Below are 18,579 nucleotides of genomic sequence, written 5' to 3'. Positions count from 1 at the left end.
ATTGTTTACCAGATGTAAACAATGTTCGTGATTTTCTACTCTTTAGCCAAGATATTTGTAGCCCTGACTACACATATCTTGAGGTTAGTATGTAAAATCTAATACGACGGCGGGTTTCGTTCGATTTTGATTGGTCAAAAGCCTCTCGTCCGTTGCGCGCGTCGACTTGCGACATGATTTTATTACGTCCATTTGTCCAGTCCTACGACTTAAATTGTTCATTGAGTAACTAAAATATATAATGTGTAGGGTTTTTAGTAATTACGGATGTAATCTAACGCACAATTTCTTGTTTGTTATACTTTCACCCCGTCTCGATTACGACAATACATTAATTTCTTTACAAAATAAAAAATATAGACACTCACAGATAAAAAATGTGTGCGTGTACTAGTGTACACACGTAACAAGTGAAACTTCTATATGACCTTATTGTTTGAAAAATGATCTACTTTATGCAACTTTACAGAAATTACTTACATAAAGTTTAATAAAAGGCTTTTATCATCATAGACACGAATACAACAAAATACAATTATTTCATTTTACCTTATTACTATTAAGATTATTACGGGATGTCATTAATTGTAATAGATTTATTACTATTGTTATCGTTATTATATATTTTTGTTTCTAATGGCTTAGAATATCATCGAGTCAACCGTGGTAGGTACAAGAAAATGTGTAACGGAAAAATGTGACGTGTAACCGAAAAATATGACGGCAAACTTTATCCAACGCCGATAAAGAAGTTTCACTTTCACACACACTAAAAATAAACAATACTCTGCAGTATGCAAGTCATATATCGACATCACAAAATCAGACAAAAACATCCTATATTATCAATATTTTCGAATATACGCTATATTTTGTAAACAGCGATTTTTTACCATAGCACCTGTATTAATTTAAAACATTTATTTAATCTGTGGTAGAGGACGGAACGGGTGCTTCATCTCGAGTTGCTAGTAGGGTCCTAAGAGCGATAGTTTCTTGTCTTAATGCTGCTACGTGTGCTCGGAGGGAAGCATTTTCTTGTTCTAGAAGACAGGCTCTCCACGCTATCTAAAAAAAAAATATATATATATGTATTCCGACCTAAAAGTAGGATTCTCGATCAGTGGAACTGCTGACTAAAGCAATAACGATGCTTAGTAGTTGATGTAATGGATTGGATAGGTGTCACTACTTTTTTTTTTTAGAAAAGCGATGCTGATGAGGGAGCTTGGATAGGTGTTACTACTTTTTTTTTATGGGAAAGCGATGCCGATGAGTGGGGACCCTTAAAAAGGTCAGTAATCTCAGCCCATGCACACCCATATTAGTGGTTGCGTTGCTAGCATGCTGCTTGCGTTTGACGCAGGAGTATTTTTTTTTTAATTGGAGGTCGTATCCCAGGGAAGAGCCCCACTGGAGTGTTCTCGTCTTCTTTGCAAAAGAAAATGTCTTGAAGCAAACCGTGGAGAAAAGAATATCTTGATCAAATCAAGGGCGTATAACGGAAGAGAAGATCGACAATAAACTCTCCGCCACTCTTTTTAATCGTTTAAGATTTTTTGTATTACACAACGTTTGTAAGGAGCTGCAACCATCACACCATGTTCCACATGCTTGCTTTTTCAAGAGAAAATTTTAATTTTATTTGTTTGATAGATCTTTTGTATGGATATAGAGAAGGAGGTAAGTGGAGAACACAATACAGATGTTGAATGCTGCCGATTGTGCCTCTTTGTCGCTCGTACCGCGCTCTCGCTTGCACTTCAAGCCATAAATGGAACGTGTCAGAGCGACGTAACGCCGCATGAGTCATGTTTTTTCGTGCGTGCAGCCGGCTCCATCGAATTATAAGACGTTGTCACGTCAAAAATTATTTCGAAGTTATTTATAATACTGATTCAATTCAATGTATATTTCGTTAGATAAGCTGAAGGAACACACAGTCCTTGTGCCTTCTTCGCTATCATGTTCTATTTCAGTCAACTCGAACTTAGTTGCCATGTTAGTTCATTAATAAATTGGTTAAACAAAACAAAACGACGCATTGATGTGTCAGTGTCTCGGGGTGGACTGCGGTGCGCAGTGGAGAGCTGGAGCGCTGAGCTTATCCTAAGCTATATCTTAGCTTATTCTAAGCATAACTATTCCTTGTATAAGATTCGAATAAGTAAGTTTTTAATTGTACCACTGTTAGTGTTTAGTGTGTAAATTAAGGCATCAAATAGTAACTAAATCCTAAAATATACAAAATAGTTTACTTTAGTTCAAATTGAATGAAATTTGAAACATACAATGCCTGCTTAGTAGCTGACTGCAGGTTTCCAATTTTATCCCCAACGTAGGTTAAGGGGGGTCGAAAATGGTTTCAACTGCTTCGAGAAAACAATGGTAAAATGTGTAATGAATATTACACACTAGGGAATGCAATGAATGAATGAATGAGATCCCGTGTAATCTTTACATACATTGCAATGGACATTAGATGTCGGTTAGCGGATAGCACTCTTGAGACTTTACTTTCAGAAGTTACTTTCAAAATCACCAATTTTAATCTCCTTGAGCTATACCTACTTTTGTTTTGATTATGTTCATGTAATTAAAATTGTTAGTTGTTTAGTTCGTAATATTAAAGGATAAAGGCTTTTGTTTTCTTTCAAATAATATTTTATTTTAATTAACCTCACTATCACAAACATGCAGTTTTCATCGTATTCAGTCTCGTGAATTAGTTTTTTAAACTATACGAGATCCCGAAAATTTCGGGATCCCGCTGGATTGATATTTCTAATCCCGCGGGATATCGAATTCACGATCTCGAGTCGGGATTGCATTCCCTATTACACACACACTTTGTGTGTAATCTTGCGAGATTACATGCCGTGATTTATACCTGATCTTCCCTGATTCGTCTCGCATCCCTCGACTTCTTGGCTGCCTGGTTGTTCCGTCTTCGCCTCTCAAAGTATTTATCATCTTTTAGTTCGGCTGGTATCGGTCTCTTCTCACCACGACGCCGCTCACTCTCGCATAGGATTTGGGGGTTGGGAACAACTAAAATATTGAAACGTCGTCCATAGTTATTAAGTGTATTTTCATGTTGATAGTATTAGGATACGACTCGCGTACTTCGGTCCCCTGAATACAATTGGTTTTTTTTCTCATCTTGAGGAAACCGCCCTTCAGTCCAAAATGACGGCGCATGTCAGGCACAGAAGGCTGATTACTTACTCTCTAATAGAAAAAGCAAATGATCACGAAATCGATACAGAAATCTGAGGCCCTAAAAGGTTTTTTTTAAGTCACAGGGTCGATGGGTCGACCAAAGGCGAAACGAACCAGTATTGGACATTCAAAAAATTCGTTTGCCATTAGTCCCAGCAGCTTGATTGATTTCATTTTTAAACTCCGTTAGAAACCAAGTAATAATTAAATTATGGACGCCATTAATAAATCATAGAAAATAATTACGATAGAAAACCCTTTTTCATATTCTAATTTGTAAGAATCTTCTTCTTTATAAAAACACTTACGGGAAGGTCTCACAGGTAAGTGACAATATGATGGCAGACATGGCGGAGACGGCAAAGCTGCTAGCAGTGGTACCATTGGGTGACCATCTGAAACAATATAGTAAAAGGTTTATATAATAAATTGCAATGCTGGCCTGGGCTTGACTCTCATCCCTGTTCACCAATGTAGATTCTATGTACGCATTTAGACGGTGAAGGAAAATATCGTTAGATCAGTATGCCTTAGACACAAAAAGCTGATGGCTATGGTAGAGAAAACAAATGATGACGAATTAGATAGAGATGTGAGGGTAGGACAAAGGATAACAGCGATTGACACTTGAATCAAATTGCCTCAATCACCTGATTAGAGTATTTGAAGTCTACATTTCCCAAAAACACATTAAAGCGTAGTTTGAATGTAGTTTCTGTTTTTATATAAAAATAAAATATGTTTATTATGGAACATAAGATACAACTGTCACTTATTACACGTCATTAAATTTGGTAGACATCACTACTCATCGGCAAAGAAGACAGAGGATGTAGGCCGAGAAAAAAAGCCAGCCTCTCGGTAGTCTTTTAAAATAGCAAATCATCAAACAACACGTATTTTAAAACAAATGCCCCAAATTAATTAGTAGCCTGGCTGGTACTAGATAATCGTTAGCTTTGTGGTAAGCCTGTGTAAAAACACAGCTTTTCTTTAATACATTTCTTAAATTTATTAAAAGGCAGATATAAGCCTCTTGGATTTTATTAAAGAAGAGTATAACTTTTCCCAAAAGAGAATGACTAACTTTAGATACGGGGAAATTGCAGCCTGCGTTTGTTCCGAGTATTAACATTGTGCGTATATACTATTCTAGTAAACTTATCACTATTTTTGTATACATACATAATATTTATATAAATATATTGCGAGGGAAAGGTATGTATATTAATTTCCTTGAATTTATCTCTCAGAGATTCCCTACATTTTAAATTATAGATTGCACGAATAGCCCTCTTCTGCAGGATGAAAATAATTTCGACATCAGCAGATAACCGCACCATAATAAGCCATAGGTATTTAAGCTGTAAAAGTAACTAAAATAAACAAGTTTAGCTGTATCGACATCAGTTAGTGACCGAATTTTTTAACAGCTTAAGCAGCAGAACTCTCCTCGCCAATCCATTAATATGAGGGGACCACTGAAGTTTTGAGTTCATGTTGATTCCAAGAAATACAGTTGTAAGTATATGTCTATACTTCCACTACAATTGAGTATGTTATGACAAGTCAAACCACTTGCTTGAAGTGGCTGTGTTTTATTGGGATCTCGATGTTGGCTTGAAAGGCTATGACAGCTTGGGCTATTTTGCGCTTGGCTCTGCCGGAAAAGGCAGTTGCCCTCGACTCGACAGTTGCACAAAAGTGTCTTCTGGGACTCCAGCTCGTCTTGGGCCAGCGTTTCAATCGCCTGAAGGGGAGGACCGAAACTCACTAGAGTGAGCCAGGAGGGGAAAGCTAACGGCTGACGACGTCGCCTTCCCCGGTGAAGGCTGATCTTTTAATGCTTTAATTGTGGTGGGATCCAGTTCCGTTAAAATGTGGCAAGAGAAATGGATGATGGATTCTCCACAACCATGAAACAGTACGAAGTTGGCCGCAAGAAGCACTAAGTAGAATGGCGGATACTGGAGGAGTCTAAGATCCACTAGGGGATGTGTAGTCATTGCTGATGATGATGAATACTAATAAATAAAAAATCATTAATCGTGCGAGAGCTCCTACTTCACAAAATCTTTTTTAGTCGTGTATTATTCACGGTAAAGAAGTTTGACAGAATCTAAGACATTTTTGTCGCCTGACGACTTCTGAATCAGAACCTGTTACAAAGATGTTTATGATTTTTATTTTTCTATTTACTTTTAATTTTAGTTAATTTAATGTATGTAACTTTATTTTATGTATTTGCTGCTTGTTTGTAATTCTAATGTATGTGTGTAAAGTTTGTGTTTAGCTTGAATGTTATTTAAATTAGTTATTTGTAATTAAATATATGTTGTTAGCGTCTATCGCTGTATTGTATCTGCTTAACTCGGCTACACCCTGTTAAGTTATTTATGTTAAAAAGACATAGACATATATTTATGTTCAATCTAAAAGCGATTCTATTTATTGCGAATCGCTGTGGTTCACAGATTTTATCAGAATTTCCCGATAAACATAAATATTGACATAAATCATAAGATCAATAAAGATGGGGTGTGTACTGTTTATTATTGATAGAACCAATTACAGGTAACATCAGTACAAGCAGGTGCTTGGCCCCTACACGATAGGTACGGATAGCATATAAGAAAACAATATTTATATTTTTTTTCTTTATTTTACAAAATAATACAATATAATCACAATATGTTACATTAGAAAACCGCTCTGCTTTGTATTAATGTAACCACAGCAGTCTTGTTTAGGAGCGCGACAATTGCATATAAAAGTAGTTTTTTAATTTACTGTTTATGTTTGTTAGCGTTAGGCTGTCTAATATCTGATTAGGTAGACCATTTATTAGCTCTCGTTCTACAGCCCAAGTCTGTACGTCATGCTCCACTCGTTTTTTTTTATGACATCTCGGAAAATGGGCAGTATTTTGCAGTATTAAAAAAAATCCTCTTTCTTTATTATTATATGAGTCGAGCTAATTTATCCAGACAACATGTTTGAGAATTCACAATTGGAGGTTATATGTTTGGTTGAGATACGTTGGATAAGTTCTACCGTAGCTACTTAGACCGTAATTGATGACTGACTTAAACATTGATAAATAGAAAATTAAAACAAATTTCGTTGGGTCAACTGTAAGTCCTATTTTAATTAATTTATTGAATTAATGGTTTATATATTGTAAACAGTAAAATATACTTTATTTATAAACGGTAAATTCTAGCAAAACAAAATTGTATGTCTGTTTTGATTTATGTTCCCTTGACAATCTAATTCTTGAATCCTAGAATATCACACCTTCTTTACTGTGAAACGTATCCTGATAAGTCCTTACCTCTTGATATCAAACGAGTTCAGTCTTTAAATTTATTTAAAAATCTTGTATCATTATTTTTCTACCGCGTAAATAAAAAATCTAAATAAAAATATAAATATAACTTAAATGCATCTAATTTTACATTTACTGCCAGTTCTCAAATCAAGGGCATATAACGGAAGAACGGAATAACTTTCAATAAACTCTCCGCTCCAATTTTTTTTAATAACTTCTTTTTTTATTGTTCTATATTAGGGTTGCCTGAAATTGCTTGTTCAGGAGCATTCAAGTATTACGTCACGCAATTTTTTGGAGATTGTTGACGTCCTTCCACGTATCGTTTTCTGTACCTAATAGTAAAATGTTTCGTTACCATCCAATGACTCTTTATACTTTAAAGTTACCATTATGTGGTGTAAAGTACTGGAAAGTCGAAAATAATATTAACAACAACGCGTAATTCATCCCCGCATCGTAACGTTTTACAAGAAGGACACCCCCCCCCCCCCCCACAAATTCGTTACGTAATACTCGAACGCTCCCTTAGCGATAAGACCGCCTGTAGTCTTATATCTATATATATGTTGTTGTTTAAGGTAGCGTAATGTGTAAATAAAGAAATAAATATTTTTTACCAGTTCTGAAATTAAGAGTAGCAAAGTCTACAATCGCGACACGATATCTATAGCATATATACGTATAGAGAAACACGTTTAAAACAATTAAAATATTTTTAAACCAAAGTTAATTTTGGTGGTGGTTGTTGTTATGTTCATGTATAAATGAAACACTATGTTTGAACAACTGTAACAACTTACTTTAATCGTTTAAAACATAAAAAAGATAACTTTAGGGTTACGATGCTGGGTTAACAAAAAACTAACTTATTGAAAAGTTCGTAAATCTAAGTGACACTGTTATTACACATTATCCGTCCGATATCCGTCAATTTATGAGTGTGTTAAAAACTAAAGGGCTCATATTGGCTTCAAGTGTGCGATCATTACATTTTGTTTACGCTTCTACATATTTACTATAATATATATAAGGTAAAATACTATAATATATAAAGGTAACTTAACTAACGTTAGGTTACATAACTCCAGTCTTTAGAAACTTTTAGACTTTAGACACTTTTCTTGAGCAATAGTATTAGTATACCTATGTACTAATCTCAGCGTACGACCAACCAGGCTCCAGAACATAAACCACTCCTTATATGAAAATTGTATTTACAACAAACTCCGACATTAGATATTTATCATTAAATAAATTCAAAACTCTCCTTAACCGTGAATTAATCAATATAGCTTTATATAAATTTGACCTAATCTTGTAATCCTAATTCTTGGGATTGATTTGTTTAATTTCAAACAATGTGTTTAATTCAAAACTTGGTGATTAATAAGAGTTTTGGAGATATTCATGCCAGTTCCTGCACGATCTACGCCCTTGACTTGCGAACTGGTAGTTCATCTTAATCTAGAATCAATCAACATCTTTTCTGTTGACATTCATAAGTGTACATGCATTAGTAATAAATCAATTAAAAACTTTTTTGATAAAATTTAGTAGCTAAATCAAAGAATAAGAGTTTTGTTTTAATATTGACGTTCAAAGGTAATCCAAATTATATTAAGTCAGTGAGTATAATTTCCAAAGATACCAGGAAATAACTTGATACGCCAGCAAAACTTAAAGTCGTATGTTCCGCGGGTGCGGTAAAGGGCTTCCAGAGTAGAAAACGTGATCGGTGCTTGGCAGCTCTCTTATATTCACTCCACATCATTTGAGCTTCCTTTGTCTCTGCAATGATGCTGACGTTGCCAGGTCTGGCAATGTGACTTGGATCTATCCGGAGCGTATGGAAAATCCACTTCCATTTTGTGCATTTTCTAGACCTGTCAATTAGCACCTCGTTGCTTAACTCCCATAGATAATTATTGGAGATTATCTCAGCCTAGAATATTACATGGAGTTGATAAAATTTCTTCAACACACAATAGAAATATTCGTGTAGTTTTTGCTGTCTCTACACAATAAATAATGCACAAGGGCCCCGACCGCCTGATCGCCGACACGAGCGACCCTTTAAACTATCGCTAATCGTCAGGACAATATTTGTTTATTGTATGACACTTTTAAAAAAATCATGTTAAAAATACGTTTTTAATCTATGGTCCTTAGAAGCATATTTAGAGAAAATTCACTTATTTATTTAGGTAACACAATGTACGTTTTCCATTTTACATTTACTGCAAGTTCTCAAACGTGCGTAGAACGGAAGAGAAGAACTGGCAATAAAGTCTCCGCCACTATTTTTAATCGCCAAGGTTTTGTTTTATAAAATGTTTGTAAGGAGCTGCAACCATTACACCATGTTCCACATGACATATTAAGGGATTAATAGTTAATTAATAATAAAAAATTAAAAATAAAGATTTGTCCTCTATCAGCAGTAGGCATGGTGAAATAGGAGCACGCACTTACATTTGGTTTACATTTAAATTAATCTAATTTAGGCGTTCTTAAACAGTGATAAGTATAATACTAATATTCTATCCACATAATTTGCCTATGTTATACATGTACTTCAGAAATACGTAAATATTGCTTGCCTTAGTTCCAAAAAGATCTGATCTGAACAACAAATGATCATGAAACAGCTTAAAAGCTTGTAGCGCCATTGATTTATTTTTATACATATACATAATATCAAACAAAACGCCAGTGTTAAAGCCATAAAGTATTGGAAACGTTCAGTTATGTACAAAATATTCGTTCAAGCCTAATCGTGTCTACGTAAGTAGTAATACTATTTGTTACTAAGTTTAATATTATTACAATCGCGGATAGAAATAATAATATTTTCGATGTCATATGAATTATTGGTTTTATTCATTAGTAAATAAATAAAACATTTAACCAAAAACAAATGCAAGCTAGACCTATGTTATTTAGTTCTCATTCACGATGGTATAACTATTAAGAAATCGGAAAGTTTGACAGCGCGAACTTTACTCTCAGACACAGAATACTAAAAATCAAAAATACAGACATGAAACAGTGTTTTGTTTTTTTATCTAAATACAATAAGTGAATAAGATAGATTATTAAAGCAGGCTATAGGCGAACAAAAAACAATGGCGTCAAAACCTTTTAGGATTGAAATTTTCGTATCTGTGTATTTTGTTTTAGGTTATACCAAGTTACGAAAAAAACAATCGGGATGCGTATTTTAATAAAATCTTAACAAAGGGGCGTTGTTGGACTTTTACTTCGAACTAAAGGGAGACGTGAGGCCTAAATATCTGAAGAAACCAATGGACGAAATGTATATATAATATTGATAACGCAACGCATGACGTCATCGTTTTATGGCCACAGATAATAGGTGTCGCTACTTTGCGCTCGTCAGTCAAATAGTTGATCATTAGGTCGTGGGATTGCGCCAGCTGAATACTGTAATGGGTGGTAACAGCGCTTAACGATCAACTTCAAATTACTCATTTGACACTGAGGTTCTTTGCCTACTGCGATGGTGAAAAGAGGGTGTGTAAAGTGGGATGGGTGCGTTACGTTTACTTTATTACGGGCTTCCCATTTTCCAAGACGATTTCACAACCAGACTTACAAAATAATAAATTGTAATATGTATCATTGGCACGCTATTGTATGTATAAATGCGATTATATTAACAACTAACAACACATTTTTTAAATAAAATAGGGGGCAAACGGGCAGGAGGCTCACCTGGTGTTAAGTGATACTGCCGCCCATGGACACTCTCAATGCCAGAGGGCTCGCGAGTGCGTTGCCGGCCTTTTAAGGCCGTTGTACGCTCTAAAAATTATATTGAATTATAGGTATTAGAATGTAGAAAAAAAAATACAAAACACAAATATTTGGATCTTGCTTGATTTCTGTAGATCTGTTTGCCAGTCTGAAAAGGCCTCCTACAACCTTTTCCATTACTGTCTTTCTTGGGCCACTCTGTTCCACATCACTCCTGCCTCTGATGTCGTTCCCATCTTTTTTGTGGTCTTCCTCTACTTCTTTTGTCTCGCCTACGGTACCATAGTGTCACAATTTTACTCCATTTGTCTTTTCCTCTTATGTGTCAAATGCGATCTATATTAATAAGAATAATTTAGTGTTTTTACATAGGTGAACCAGCCTTATTAGCATGAAACGGTTGCTCTGAGTCTAATATAATATATACGTAGTAAACATAGTATTTCCACCCCATAACGTGGATATTTTTCAACTTATATTTCTGTAGTGTGAAATTTACGATGATTTGTTAAATCCATAATTAGTATGTGTACCTTTGCACGTGTTACTTTTTGTTGTTATATAATTAAACTATAAAACTTTATTACATTCGTGTTTCTAGTTTTGGAATTGTTAAAAAAACGGTTTCACGAGAATACTCCTACAACGCGATTACCTATAACGCGGTCCGGGTCTACCCCGTAACAGATTATTATAATTAGGAAAGACTTGATTTTTAATAGACTCCAAAAAAATAAAAAATAAAAAAAAGATTCCTATGAAAACTGCGGTTATAGCTTAGCTCAATTATATAAAAGTAATGCCAAGTAAGAAACCTTCTACCGAATGCTGTCTTGGATTTTGGAACCCTCAAAAACCATGTACCTACACGAGTATCTCTGGCTCGGCTTCGAGTGTTTGTTCTGTATTATAAAACTAGTCTGGCCATAAATACTGTTACATAAAAACTATTCTTTTTTAAACTTTTTAATTATTTTGAATTTGGAATATTATTATAAAAACTTCTTTCGATTTCGCGCCATTTCACATATTTTTCGTGTTCATTATCAAATTACAATATGGAATGGGGTTTTAAAGAAAATGGGATTTTAGTGATCGCCTTGCACAAAGTGGGTATGGAGCCGCTGGTCATATTCCAGACACTTCAACAGCTTCATATCAGACGTATCTTCGTATATCGAACTTCGCAACGCCTTTAAAAGCAATAAAAAACTTAAATGACTATTTTAATTTAATATTTGTAAAATTGAATAGACGTCTCTAACTACGGAATACAAAACCGATTTTGTGAATTAAATACTAATTAACTATAGTGGAACAACAAAGTAAATTGGTACCCAAGGTACAACAAAGTATTAAACTGTCACCTAAGGAAGAACAAAGTATAAGACTGTTACCCAAGGTACAACAAATTATTAAACTGCCGCCCAAAGTACAACGAAGTATTAAACTCTTACCCAAGGTACAACGAAGTATTATACTCTTACCCAAGCTACAACAAAATATTAAACTTTCACCTAAGGTACAACAAAGTATAAGACGTACAACAAAGTGCTCAAAATGAAACCGGTGTCCAAACATCAAATCAAAGAAGGAAGACTATTTAGAAGATGGATGTAGTTCAGACAGAAATGGCGGGTTTTGGAGGAGGCCTTTGCGAAAACGGAACACATGGCCAGGAATGAACACTACATAGATGATAGAGCAATATATATGTACCTAGTATTTGAAATAGGATGCCTGTATTTATGGAACACATAGAAGTTTATATTTTATATTATATTTAAAAAAAAATTCAACATAAAAAGTAAGTTGAAAAACTTTTTATATGCATTTGTCCCACTCCTAGAAAGATTACTATATACAGACTGCTGTAACATTTCATGATTTTATTATATTATTCTTTAAAAAAAAGTTGGAAAAAAGCACAATTTTTAAATAAAAAAATCTATTTTTTTGTATTCTTACTAGCAGGAGGACAGTGACACGAGGTTCATCAATGAGGAATACGACCGACAATGCATTATGTTTTTAATCTTAACAGGACAGGACTTCGAGCAGTGAGTCTCGTGAGTGTGCTTCTGGCCATATACTTCTTTCGTAAGCGAACCTCTTTTAAATTGTAATTTTCATATCATCATCAATTGTTATACAGCCCCTTGTGGGTTAGCCTCCTCAAATAAACTTCGCCATCGCTATCCAGAGCTTCCCCTTTCCAATTGCGAACCTCTATTGTTTCGAGGTCCTTCACAACTTCATCCCACCAACGCAGCCACGGTCTACCGGGTTTACTCTTGCCACCGGGCTGTGAGTTCAGTAAGGACCTTGGGGTTCTGTCGTTCGCTATTCGGTGCACATGTCCCAACCATTAGAGCCTGTTGCACTTTATGAATTGGACGATGTTGGCGTCGTCTAGGATGTTATAAAGAATGTTCAACATTTTTGACAAATTTTCATATCACAACTTTTAACTTCGTTTCCTTTAGGGTTTAAAGCAATAAGCCAAAACACTTCTTCTAATACTCGCCAATATTGATTTAAAATATTGTTTAACTGGGCCAACGGCATGCTTTAAAGAGTTAAGTTGACGCCTTGTATATTTGCCACAGGGATTAAACTTTTTAAACATGTTTTAAATTTTATTATCACTATGTAGGTTAAGAAAATTGTCAACACTGTATATTTGATTGTTATGTTTAGGTTCTATACTTTATAGTGTATATTCTATTTTCACATAATAATCATTATATATTTTCTGGGATTTGGCTTGGGATTCTACTTATGTAGATATGTGAGTCCCGTGTCACACATATAAGCTGGCGGATATACAGCTAAAATATAAGCCTTTTCTCCAGCTTTGATTTTGATTTGATAGTACTGGTGACCTCTGGGTCACCTCTTCCTTATGGTCACGTCGTGATTATATCAAGGGTGCACTCATGGACAACCTTGGGGTGTGATTGGATCCATAAATTCTAGAGATTTGTATATTTTATAATATAGTTATTAATATTTTTTGCGTGCTTTTATACTTAGATATCTTTATTTTTTAATTATTTTTCTTTTAATCACTGGAAATATGGCTATTCAGTCATTAAGGTAACATAATTACGCTAATTAATCTTGTTTAAATAAATAAAATATATTTTCTGTTAGGCAATTTGATAAAAAGTATTTAAAAAAATAATTACGAGTTATTTCCCCTAACTTTTGTTCTCTTTGTGTGTGTGTTCCCCATGAGTGTATCACTCAAGGGCTTCAAGTGCAGATGTAATCACAGGTATATGTTGCCCCAGAGCTTAATGAATAGGCAATCATAAAATAAAATTTAAAAAATGTGTGCGTGTACTAGTGTACACACGTAAGAAGTGAAACTTCTTTATGACCTATTTTTCGAAAAATTATCTACTATATGCAACTTATCAGAAATTGGTTAAATAAAGTTAAATTAGATAAAGTTTAACAAAAGGCTTTTATTATCATAGACATGAATACAAATAATACAATTATTTCATTTTACCTTATTACTACTAAGATTATTCCAGAATTACATGAATTATTACTATCATTGTTATTATATTTTTTGTTATTAATGGCTTCGAATCAACTATGGTAGGGATAAGAAAAAGATTATGCGTAACGGAAAAATGTGACGTGTAACCGAAAAAATGTGACGGTATTTTTTTCCAACGCCGATAAAGAAGGTTCAATTCAAAAAGTCTTTATATTTAATTAATAAATCGCTTAATCCTGTATATTTCTTTTATATCTTCGTATTTCTTAATTATTTTGCGACTAGAAGGCCTCCTCCAAGGACCTCCAGGAGTCTCGGTTTTGGGTGGGAATGAGAAAATGCCAGCATTAAACTAAATATGTTTTAGTCTTAGAAATATCCATTATTCTAAAATGAACTCACCAGGCGGCACAACGAACTGGTTGTAGCTCCGAAGCAGTCGCAACGCTGCCAAAGCTCCGCTGTGTTGCCCACTGCATAATGGTTCTAAATCATATATTCCTGATGGCTCCATATTTATCACTGACTTCTAAACGTACTCTGAATGAACAACGCGAATCTGGAATTGAAAGCACGTATCGTTCCTTCTTCACGAATATCTTACAACGTTTAGGATGTATTTTGGAATAAATAAATGTTTTTCATAGCGAAGTTGATAGTGATCGTTTAAAATTTTAGACAAAATTTAAAATGCATACGTATTTTTGTGATATATTCAAATGAGAGCTTGTAACAAAATTTTAATTAGTTAATAAATTACGAGAATGATTATGATTGTTATTAATGAAATAAACATTCTCTTATAATTAAAAAAAATGATAGTTAATAACAGATAATTTTAAGCTGTGGTATATTTTGTTTACGAGTAAGTTTTCGTTTTTTAGTTTACATAACTCAAGTGCTTTCAGTCCAACAAACTATTATTTTTTAACTGGCCTTGTATTTTACGCTACGCAATTAAATATAAATTACACACATTTAATAAGAAAAATGCGATGTATGCCGCGTCAAGAGTTGGATAGAACTTTAATACATTTGCTAACAATATCTTTGAATTAAGATTGTTAAGTCAAATATGCAAGTTAAGTATTCGGAACTAATTCCATTGAGGAGAACTGTGATTCATGTATAAAAACGTGAATATTGATCAATTATAAAATACAACATTTTTTTGTCTAGTCCGTCATTATTTAACGACATTCACGGGTAACTTTCCAAACGCGAACTGAAACACTAAATCATAGTTACATTTAGAAAACTCGTAACTTTTCACGGATTTTCATTGGCCGTGCGATAATTGTTAGGTAATTTGCCCGCCTTTGATTGGTTGACGCTGCCCGCCCATAACCTATTACACACGTCTATGAATTTTTAATTTTAATTGATGTGACGTGAACTGAATGTTATAGACAAGTTCTTCTATGTTTTGTAGTCGTCTTGGCTTAGGGTCGATTCGAATCCCGACATTACATTATTTGCAGTGTAAGAAATCGTGAGCAGTGTTGGCTTAGTGGCTTCAGCGCGCGACTTTCATCTCTGAGGTCGTACGTTCGAACCACGACATATTTAACATTCTTGCCTTGAAACCGGCTTGCCTTAGACCCAAAAAGTCGACGGTGTACGACAGACACAGGTGCCTGATCACCTACTTGCCTATTAGAAAAAACAGAACACACAACAGACCCCCATCTTACGCTCAGACCAAATGTTGAAGGGCCACTAGTTATTTTTGGGTCTCAGATAACTCCAGAATCTAAGACGTACATTTTGACGTACGGAAGACATACTTAGCGAAAGTCTCGTTTCCGAATCTTACCCTGTAACTCCATATAGTGCGGTTTTTCAAACCACACGTCATCGTGGGTAAAGAGAGAGTAGTTTTCTCGTCAGAATCGGTAGCGCTGTACAAAGTTATTCAGTACCAGTGCTGTTCTTTAACATTTTTTCTAGCTTAGACAGAGAAGTTATATATGTTGTTAAGGCCTGTTATAATACAAATGAATATTTAGCGATCCTAGTATTTAGATATGAATTGCTAAAGTATAAAGAGGTAACGCAACTGCATCTCTCGGCTGCATTTCCAGACTTGGTGGCGATCGTCAACAACCACGACTGTTTTAATGTAAAGTGGGAACAAACCGTGATCCATGTGGTATCAAATTGTTACAGTATTATTATTATTTTCTTATGTAGCCAAGTTCCCATGTCGAGGATCGTCATTCTTACTTAAATGTCATTGCATGTGGCGGCGTCCATGCATCGGGTTGACTGGCCATGCGTCTTACTCGTGAACGGGTGCTACTAGTGGTGACTGGTGGACCGTACTTGAATTCGTGTATGCGGTGATATTAGTTATTTCGCCTATTTGCGTGTTGTTCCCATGAGAATGTAAGTGCGTGCTCCTATTTCACCATGCCTCCAGCTAATGTCATGTGGAACATGGTGTGATGGTTGCAGCTCCTTACAGGCGTTGTGTAATACAAAAAAACTTTTAAATTTTGCGATTAAAATGAGTGGCGGAGAGTTTATTGCCAGTTCTTCTCTTCCGTCATACGTCCTTGAACTGGCAGTAAATGTAAAATTAGAAGAATTTAATGTATATTTATTTTTTATTGATGTTCATAAGTGTACATTGTGTTACGAATAAATGATTTTTGACGATATTGTGTCTATAATGTCCGTTAGAGTTTAAGTTCGCTCAATTCCAATATTTAATGTAAATGAAATATACAAAAATATTTACTGGAATAACTGTTTATTTTATAAAGAATTCAAATTGATATTTATAATACATATTATATGATACATAAAGTTATAAGTTATAATATTAATATCAAACCCCATTACGAATATTCTGGACAATTTTAACCGCTGCAGGAAATAATAGACTCGACGCTGGACTGCGTCAACATGTTCCCCACTTGCTCTCGCAATTAAATAGTTTTCTCTATTCTTATGATTTTTATCATACAGGAGGCAAACGAGGAGGAGGCTTACTTGATGTTAAGTTATGTCGCCTTGGACACTCGCAATCCCAGAAGGTCGCGAACCCGCGCTGATTAAAAATTAATCCTGACTCGAATTGGTCCGAAATTACTTCAGTGGTTCTATATAGCGGTAGTGTGCGGTAAAAACTGCCTTACGGCACAACTGAACGTTTTTAAAAATGCTGAGTTGTGGAACTACGGATGAGGTGATATGATTGGTATTTTGTATTCTGCCTTGACGTCCGATGATAAAACTCAGGTGCTGGTATTAGGCCGAACAACTTTGCCGGAGAACGTCATGTTCGTGAATTGTTATGGAGACTAGTGTTAGTTACATACAAATACTATTCTTATTTGAACGCTATTGTACATAGTCTCTTTTCAGACGACTGTTGCTGCTTCAGTGCGACATTGAGGCATCTTCGTGAGAAAGAACGTGCAAGCAATCCCAATTTGTAAACAAAAGAAAGTTTGGTACGTATGATGCAGTTGAGTTTATTACGAACTCGGACAAAGAAGCGACAAAAGAATCTTACGCAGTTTTAACTAACTTCGACAACTTAAAAAGTAGGTAGGTATTATTCAATTGTAGTTATTGAGTTAAATCAACCAAAGCCGTGTGATTTAGACGCTTTAGCAGAGTTTCGTTAAATCGAAGGACGGTAGAGATTAAACTAAAAACGTACATAAAAAAGATTCTTTTTTTACGTTTAATTGTATAATGTTTTATAATATTTTTTAGTTAAATGTAGTAATTTCGCTGTATATATAAAATAAAATAGGTAACAGTTAAGATCTCCTTCAATGCCATTTTTTCCATACACAAGTCAAAATATCTCAACTACTGAGGTATTTCAAATAAACTTTATTAAAAGATTACACTTTTAATTATAAAACATTACCTAAAACCATAGCTTAATGATAGGATGTGAATGAATGATGCTGTCATTTCCCGGATATATTTATCTTTATGGGAAGTATAGAAGGTTTCTCTGGATTCTCAAGAATGAGATTATTGTCATGCCATCTGAATTTATTTTTTACCAGAAGGTTTGCTTCCCATCGCATCGGTCGATCGTGCACCGTCTGCCTTTTGGTCCCTTCCATGATGACTTGTTTTATCCATTTCCCATCTTTTGGTAGCCACTACCATTTTTGGCACACTTGACTGCATTCAGATGCAGCATGCATACAATTGACAAAGGCCCCAGGGCCTGAATTGAATATTGAATATTTGAATATTGAGTCGTCAGGTTATTCAAACAAGGACTTATCACATTAAAATTGTAATTTATCTAAAGCACAATTCTAGTCAAATTTTAGAAAAATAAATGAACAATTTCTCGTTGTTCATTCAACCTTCTCCCGATATTCGGTCGTAGTCTGTTATTCCAATGTTTATCCTTTCACCTCACAGTTGACCAAAAGTCAGCTCGGCTCGGCTTCAGTCCTGCCCCTCAGGCGAAGGACCACCCCGCGGCGGCCGGTCGAGGTCCGAGTCTCACTAGTTGTGGAAAAAAGATCATTACGATCGACCTACGTTCGCCAAAACAGCCCGAGGTGAGCTGTCTAGCCTCTTTAGGACAGATTTCATTAAAAAAACTACAGTTGTTAAGTTAAAAGCTGCGTTTGCAAATTGTTATTTTCTAGTTGTAGGATTAGTGTATTGCCCGCTGGAAAAACTATTAATAAATTCATCATTATTTAAATCAATACAAATATTCTTAAATGACACTGTTTCTTGA

The sequence above is a fragment of the Pieris brassicae genome, chromosome 14 (genome assembly GCF_905147105.1).
Source record: "Pieris brassicae chromosome 14, ilPieBrab1.1, whole genome shotgun sequence".
NCBI lineage: Eukaryota > Metazoa > Arthropoda > Insecta > Lepidoptera > Pieridae > Pieris > Pieris brassicae.
The sequence above is the reverse complement of the archived record's forward strand: the minus strand, read 5'-3'. Positions refer to the sequence as shown.